The 8,921-nt window shown below is 37.5% G+C and overlaps 1 protein-coding gene across 2 annotated transcripts in view; it reads right to left on the reverse strand.

Moving 5' to 3' along the window:
- Nucleotides 1–3,868, reverse strand: part of TRIM66 (tripartite motif containing 66) — a 112,596-nt gene extending 108,728 nt beyond the window's left edge. For both annotated transcript variants that reach the window (XM_069091170.1, XM_069091169.1), the window contains exon 1: nt 3,247–3,868. The gene's annotated coding sequence lies outside the window, so the exon portion shown is untranslated. The remainder of the gene's footprint in view (nt 1–3,246) is intronic.
- Nucleotides 3,869–8,921: the final 5,053 nt, after the last annotated feature.

Below are 8,921 nucleotides of genomic sequence, written 5' to 3' on the forward strand. Positions count from 1 at the left end.
AGATAGATAGATAGATAGATAGATAGATAGATAGATAGATAGATAGACATGCATGTGTGTGTGTGTGTGTGTGTGTGTGTGTGAAGTCTCTTAATATGAGGGCAGGAGTTAAAGAGAAAAGAAAGACTGTGAGCTAGGCACTGAACTCATTGAGAAAGCAAACTATCATGGTCTGTAATTGGAGTGTACTTCTATATCCTTCCAGTCTCCCAGGTTCAAAACTTTATCATTACCCTCAACTCCTAATCCCATACAACTAATCAGTTGCCAAATTGTCTTGCCCATTTCACCTCCACAATACCACTTGCATCTATCTTTTTGCCATGAACTATTACAAAGGCCTCCTAATAGCATTCCTGCTCTCCTCTTCAGTCAATATCTGCCACACAGCACAGGCCTGACGATATCATCCTGCTACTCAATTTACTTTAGTGGCTACCTCTTGCCTCTTGGTAAAACTTCTCTTTTAGGCATTTAAAGCCCTTTATGATCTGGTCCCAACCAACCTATCCAATGATTTTATACATTATTTCCCTTCCTGCCTATTAAGATCTTGCCAAACGATCAACTTCTTGTTCCTCATATACCACACTCCATCTTCTGCCTTTGCACTAGAATACCCTCTCTCCTCATGCCTGCTTCAAAGAATCCCTTACTTTCTTCATGACTCAGCTCAACCACCACCTTCTGAATGAAGTCCTTCTGGATTTCCCCCTCCCCATGGTTGGTGCCCACTCTCCCTCAAATACCTTGTATGTATATATGTATATATATATATATATGTGTGTGTATGTATATGTATATATATATATATATATGTTTTCTCCTTCAACAAAATATAAACTCTTTGAGAACAAGGTCATTCATTTTTTTCTGTATTCCTAGAACCAACTGGCATTGTGCCAACAGAGTAGGCACTTAACAAATACTTGCTGACTGACTGAAAATAGAGACCTAGAAAGAGCCCCCCTCCTGAATTATACTGTGAAAAGTATATCTATATTAATTAATCAAATTGCCTTCCAAAGAAGATAAGTGATAGTGCCACTGTCCTCTGCCATCATCACATCACATCTGAAACACTGTTTAGTCCTACATAGGAAATTGTAGGAAAGATGGAGAATGTCCGAAGAAAGACAACCAAGTAGTGAGGGGGCCAGGAAGTATTCCATCCCAGGATCATTTGAAGGAGCTAGGGACATTTAACCCAGAGAAAAGATGACTCAGGGGAACATAACTGCTGTGTTCACATATCTAAAGGGTTGTCATGTGAAGAAGTTAAACCTATTTTCTTCAGCCACTGAGGACACAACTATAAGCACAAGATATAAGTTACAAGGAGACCAATTTCAGCTAAAATAAGGATCTAAATAGAGTTGTCCAAAAATCTGATGGATCCGTCTCATGAAAGACTGGATCAAGTGAGGTAACATATGTCAGCTATTCCTTTCATTATTAGTGAGTTCCCAGTCAATGGATACGTTCAAACAGAGGCTAGATTCACTTTACAGAGATGTAGCAAAGAGAATTCTTGAACTGGATGGGAGGCTGGACTAAATGACCTCTGACGTCTCTTCCAGGTCTGAGATTCTAAGATTTGATGGTAACTGGCCTTATATCTTGACACTTTGCAATAGAAAGATCATATTTATTCCTTGCCTTGCCTTCATGAAAACACATCATTTGGAATCTTACCATAAACAAAAATATTTTTTCATCCTAGTAGAAACAGATGATGCGTTTACTATCTTTTCAAAATAACAGCTGTCATGAACGATGATTAACATCACATTTCCAGTTTTTCATAAACACTAGGACACTTGAAGTCAATGTTAAAAATCTTAACTACAACCTCTGTCTTGACAAAGAGCCAGCATGGCTCTCATTGCTGGGTACATGTACCAACTTGCAGACACACATTAAAATTATGGGTAATATGATGATACAATACTTTCTTCCATCCAACAGGTGCAAAGCACTTCTGAAGCCCTATAAATACTGAAAACTAGAAAGTTAACACAATTTTCCTCTAAATGCAGATGTGGTCATCAATGATAGTCCATCTGGACCCACTGATATTGACTGAAATTGTGTAGAAGACCACAAATTCTTGAAAAATTGCTCCTCTAGTTAAAAACCAACTGCTGGGGTTAAAGGAGGCGGATTTTGTTAGATAAGATTACTCCTCTACATAATTCTTAACCTGATGAGTTCCATAGTAGCTCTATTAATAATGCAATTCAAGGAAAGCCTGAATGTATTTACCTTCACTTAGAAGGCAATAGAAAACAATCAAAATTAATCAGAGACATTGTAAAATTCTGCCAAGTGATTTAAATTTCTCCCCGATGTGGTTTTTTTACCAAAAACACTATAGATGAGAAACTAGCACCTGTCCAAAAAATGTATACAGTCTCCCTTGGTCTCTGTCCCTTCCCAATGAGGAAGCACTTTAGCATAAAAAGCTAAAACCATAAAATTCAAGGTGGCCCCAAATATTAGTGAGAAAATTAATGGAGCTGTGTCCATCCTCAGAGATCTGAGACCTCCTTTCCCATTTCTATAAACTTTACCTTAAAATCACACAGCTTGTTCAGGTTCTTTTGGATTGGCAGTCTGAGAGACCCAAATATGGCCCCTCTACTATGGCATCCTCTGCGCAAATATTGTCCTAACAGAAAATTCATTCAATAAACATTTATGAAGGGCCTCCTATGAACAAGATCCTGGGGGGTGGGGGTGGGGGGCGGCACCAAGATAAATAAAGAAGGGTCTTTGCCCTCAAGGAGCAAACATTTAAGCTAACATGTCTGGAACAAAAGCAAATGTTCCTCAATCTGTTTATTCTGCTACCAAAATATCACTTTGTTCAATAGAAGCATGCCCATCTTCAGAAAATCTGACCTATAAAAACCCTAATCTAGAATATAAATATGTATGTTTGCATAAATATATACACATATATATATGTATATATGGAATACCTTTTCTACAAAAGAGCTCTCCACAGCATTTTTTAAATAGTGAGATTCCCTAATGCATTTAAAATATGATTCCATTTACATCACGTTTGATTTATATATGCAAATTTTTTTTTTTTTTTGGAAACTGATCAGACTGCATAAAGTGAGTTTTACCTGCCCAGGACACAAATGACAGGCACTAACTACCCACTATTACCTTCACCCCGTGGAACTGCATCCATAAATCAGACAGTGAAACAAAACAAGGCAGAAGGGAGCACACCTCTGGTCCCTTTTCTCTTCAGGTTCAGATGAGACAGCAAGCAGAACTTCCACAGGTCCACACCCTCTATTTGCTGACTCCAAAGACTGCAGGGTCTGCAGGCATTCAAAGGATCCTAGTGGTTCACGATGACTGCACCAGCTTTTCCATTTATAGACATACTCAGATAAAAATGGGATGGAATCAACAAGGACAGGGTCAACTCCCTGTAAGGAAAACACCAAACAAAACTGATGTGTTTCTCTTTTTAAAAAAAGAAGTTCATGGTGACTGATAATGAAAATCTGTCTGGTACAGTGCAGCAGGAATCTGCAAAGAGGAGAAGCTTAAGGACATAGCCAATGAGTGTGAACACAAACCAGCCTTATAAAATGAATGCTGATAGCAATCTTCTACCAAACTCTGAAATACAAATGCAGAGGGAATCTATAAATAGCAGAACAAATATAATGACTAGTCGGCAGCCTCTCACTTCTGTATCATTTCCTGCCAATGATCCTTTCTGATGCATACATACTACTTTTTACGAAATTATTCCATTTTGGGATTTTGTTTGTAATATTCATTAGTGCAGTAAACATTATAAAATATCAGAGCTGAAAGGGTCTTTAGAGATTACCTAGTTCAACCTCCTTGTTTTATAGAAGAGGAAACAGGTCCTGTAAGAGTAAGTTATTTGCCCAGTCACACAGCCAGCTAGAGGCAAAGAAAAGACCAGAATTTAAGTTAACTTATTCCCAACTTAGAGCTTTATTTTTCACTACAACCAAACAAAACACTGCTTATAAAAGACTGAGAAATCTGATGGAAGAGTCAAGATAGGCAAATTATACCAGCCCTATTTGCTGATAACTCAATGGCTTACTTAAAAAATTCTAAGGAATTTTAAAAAGCTTTTTAAAAAATCCTAAAATACTAATTAACAATTCATAGTGTCAGCAAAGTTGTAGACTACAAAAACAAACAAACAAACAAACAAAAATCAATAGCATTTCTACATGATAAAATCTAAAAGGGATAATAGGAAAATCTAATTTAAAACAATTACAAAATACATAAAATATCTACCAACACCTACCAACACACACAAAATATTGTATGGATTCAATTACAAATTATTCCTTAGAGAAATAAAAAACAATTCAAATAGCTGGAGAAATATCTGGTGCTGAGTGCTGGGCTGTGGAGACATAATAAAAATGATAATACTACCAAAGTTAATTTACATTTTTAATACTATACCAATCAAACTATCAAAGGGGTGCCTAATAGAATTTGATTTAAAAAAAAGAAAATTTATTTGAAAAAAACAAAAGATCTAGAATATCAAAGGGAATAATCAAAAAAGGTAAGAATAAAGGAGGAATAGCACTTCCTGTCTTCAAACTATATTATGGAGCAGCATACATCAAAACCATTTGGTATTGGTTAAAAAATATAAAAGAACATCAATGGAACAGAATAGATAAGGGAGAATCAGAAACAGTGGAACTCACTAATCCAGTGTACAATAAACCCCAGAACATAAATTACAATTCCCTATTTGGTTTAAAAAAAAAAACTTCTGGGAAAACTAGAAAGGAGTCTAGGAAATTTTTGGTTTGGGCCAACATCATATGCTATATTCCATAATAAATTCAAAAGTAGCTACATGACCTTCATAGATTATATTATAGCATAAAAAAATTAGAAGAGAAAAAGATTACACACCTATCATAGCTATGAGTTGGGGATGTATTCTTAAAAAAAGACTGTCTAGTGAATTACAAAAGATAAAATAGTTAATTTTGATTACTTTTGACAATTTGTTTAAAACTGAAAAGCTTCAGCACAAACAAATAATAAACTGAGGTTAAGGGAAGAGGGCAAATGGGGAAAAAAAAAATCTATGTATCAAATTTCTTCAAATAAAGATTTGGTATCCGAGATACATAGAAAGCTAGTGGATATAAGACCAAAAGCTTATCCACTTATCCAAAGGATAAGTGGTCAAGGAGATACATACATACATACATACATGCATGCATACATACATGCATACAGACATACAGACAGATAAGACAGAAGTCAGAGAATTTATTAAGCACTTACTATGCATCCAGCAAATGACATTCTACTAGGAGAAGACAACACCTAAAAGGAGCTGAAAAGCACAGGGTAGGAGGAATCACATGAGGGCGAGGTGAAGAAGTTCTGAGGAAGGAGTGAGCCTAGTTGGCTTGGATATAAACAAACAGTTCTCAAAAGAAGACTTGAAAACTATTAATGCTCCAAATCATTAATAAGAGAATTGCAATCAAAACACACCTGAGGGTTCATCTCACACCCAGAAAATTGGCAAAGAAGAAAAAAGACTGGCATAGCTCATGTTGGAGGGACTGTGGACAGATAGGCTCACTAAGGCCATCTTTTGAAGGAGACTTTTTGTCCTGTGCTCTCACTGATGGCTAGTCACTTCCCTCTTAGATTACCCCTTATTTAACAATGCAAATTTCTTGTAGGTACATAGATGTTTGTACCTTGTCTCAGAACGTGAGCTCCTTGAGGGCAGAAACCATGTTTTTGCCCTTTTTTGTATCCTTGGTGCTTGGCATTATGTCTCAAATATTTTAACCTTCCAATTTCTCACCTTATTCATTTCCCATGACTGACTTCTCCACCACAACTCAGCTACATACAGAGATGGTCATCGCCCTGAACTTGCCATCACCAGTAGTGTTCCACATCCACGTTCATGAATTCTGAAAGTCTTTTATCTGATCATAATCTGTTGTCATTCCATCTCTTCTTCTGTCTTGCAATTCCAAATCCTGTTCTCCATCCTTGCTATGAGTTTCAAGCCCTTTGTTCTTCAGTTCTTTTTTCCAAAATATCATTTTTCTTCCTTTACCATCTTGAATCACCAGTAAAGCAATTAAAATCTATGCTGTCCTCTCTGAAAATCCTTGCCCCTTGATCCTATTGAAGACCTTATCCTTCCAAAGTCTAGCCTGGGATTACTCCCGTCATCCACTGTCTTCAGCCCATATTACATACTGCTGAACAAAGTTGGAGAAAAGCATAAAATCATGCTGACTGATTTCACTACAAGTTTATGTTACATCATCTCAACTAGGCCCTCACTGTGGCAAGGCAATCCTTTTACAACTCCCTAATCATTTCACTATCACACTCACCACAGAGGCTTTTATAAAAATTTTTAGCCCTTCTTAAGCCTTCCATAGCCACCCTCCCATCCCAGTTCAGAGCCTTGCCTTTCACTGAAAATACTGAGGCCTTTGCAAAGAGTTTTCTCTTATCCTCTGTTCTTTATCTCACATCACCACTAGCTCCTCCTTCACACTTATTTCACATGAGGAGGTGTCTTTTTTCCTTGCCAGGGCAAGCATACACAAGTGATCTCATGTCATCCTGTCTTCTCCAGTGGACTGCTCCCCTTCTAACATCCCCACTTTCTCACTAATATTCAATCACTCCTTGTCTATTAAACTCCTTTCCTATTGTCTGCAAACACACTCAGCTCTCTCCAAACCACAAAAAAAAAAAAACCCTCATTTGATTCATCTGCAATTGTCCTGCTTGTTGCTATTATGCAGTCATGTCTGAGTTTTTGTGACCCCATTTTCTTGGCAAAGATACTGGAGTGGTTTGCCATTTCCTTCTCCACCTCATTTTGCAGATGAGGAAACTGAAGCAAACATGACTTGTCCAAGGTCACACAGCTAGGAAGTGTCTAGGGCAGGATTCAAACAAAAGAAAATGAGCCTTCCTGATTCCAAGCCCAGTGCTCTATCCACTGTGCCACCTAGCTGCCCCAATCATCCTAGTGTAGGCCCTCATTACCTAACACTGGGCCACTGCCTTTGGCTTGGTCTCCCAGCCTCCAGTGTCTCCTCATTCCAATTCATTCTCTACTCAGTTGTCAAAATGATCTTTCTAAAATGCACATTTGACCATATCACCTCTCCATTTCATAAAATCCAGTGGTTCCCTATTACAGCCAGCATCAAATATAAAATCCTCTGTTTATCTTTCAAAGTCTTTTCTGACCTGGCCCCTTCCTACCTTTCCAGTCTTCTTATACCTTATCCCCCTCCACATGCTGTACAATTCAATGATACAAGCCGTCTTCCTGTTCCTCAGACAAAACACTCCATCTCCCTATTTCGCTTTTTTATATCAAGAGGAATGACATTTGCATTGGAAATGATTAATAAGGAGTTGATATCCCAGATAAGTAAGCTGATAGTAAATGAACACCAAGACTGTCCCAATGAATCCAACTAACCTGACCCAGATGAGCTACATCACTGAGCACTGAAAGAACTGGCAGATGCTATTACTGAGCCACTTTTGGTGCTATTGATAAATCATGAAAAACAAGACAGATGCCACAAGACTAGACAAGGGCAAATGTCCTAATGTTCAAATAAAAAAGGGAAGAAAACAGAGTTCACAAGCAATAGGCCAGCGAGCTTGAGAGCTTGACTTCAATTGCGGGGGGGGGGGGGGTAGTAGGGGGTGTAGAAATCTAGAAGGGATCATTAAATACTCTTTAAGCTGGAAGATAAACATTTAGAAGGGCCAGCATGGCTTCATCAAGGATGCATGATGCGGCACTAAACTTAATTTCCTTTTTTGAAAGGACTACAAACTAAGAGATGAAGAGAATGTTGTGATGAAATTTTACCAAGATTTCAGAAAAGTTTCTGATTTCAGGCTTTTTTATGAAGAAGGAGAAATATGAACTGCACAATCACACAGTAGATGGACTAAGAACTAGATAGTTGGTTCAGTGAAAAGTAGAAGATGTCCAAGAATCTGGGTTTGGTCCTGCTCTATTTGACATTTTTATTTTTAGTGACTCGGATAAAAGCACACATGGCATGCTAATCAGATTTGCAGAGCACACGAAGGTAGGACAGATAGCTAATACTCTGAATAACACAGTTAGGATCTAAAAGGATCCTACAAAGGCAGAAAACATTAGGCTGGATCTAGTACCATAGAATTCAATAGGGGTAAATGTAAAGTCTTAGATATGTAAATAAAAATAAATTTAACAAGATAGTGAAGGCATTATTAGCAGTTCGAAAAAACATCTGGGAATTCTAGTAGACTGCTATATGGGTTATATATTAGCAGTGTGATATGGTAGCCAAAAAAGCTAATGTTATCTTCAGCTGCAATTGTCTCAACAAACATTTAATAAGCACCTACTATGAGGTCAATGAGTCAACTAGTATTTATTAAGTACCTACTATGTGATAGACTATGCTAAGCAATGGAGACACAAAGAAAAGCCAAAAAAAAAAAATCCCTACTTACCAGTATAACGGGGAGATAACATGCACACAACTGTGAACAAAGAAGCTATATACAGGATAAATTGGAGACAGAATGAAGGCACTAGCATTAAGAAGGAATGGGAGAGGCTTATTACCTAGCACTCCCAACATGATTTTTACAGGATTTTATATTCATCATCTGTTACCTGGCCTTGCTTCTATCTTCTGACATGTCACTTTTCTGCACAAAATCTTCAGTGGCTCCCTATTATTTACCAATAAAAGCTAAAAAATACTTTGTCTAGCATTGATGGTCATCCACAATCTGGTGCCACCCTATCTTTTCAAGACTTTCCTATTACTCTCTGTAATGTGCCCTACATTCTA

Source organism: Petaurus breviceps, unplaced genomic scaffold (assembly GCF_028583685.1).
Source record: "Petaurus breviceps papuanus isolate PSGF00001 unplaced genomic scaffold, PetGlider_PUasm1.0 188, whole genome shotgun sequence".
In the NCBI taxonomy this organism is placed as follows: domain Eukaryota; kingdom Metazoa; phylum Chordata; class Mammalia; order Diprotodontia; family Petauridae; genus Petaurus; species Petaurus breviceps.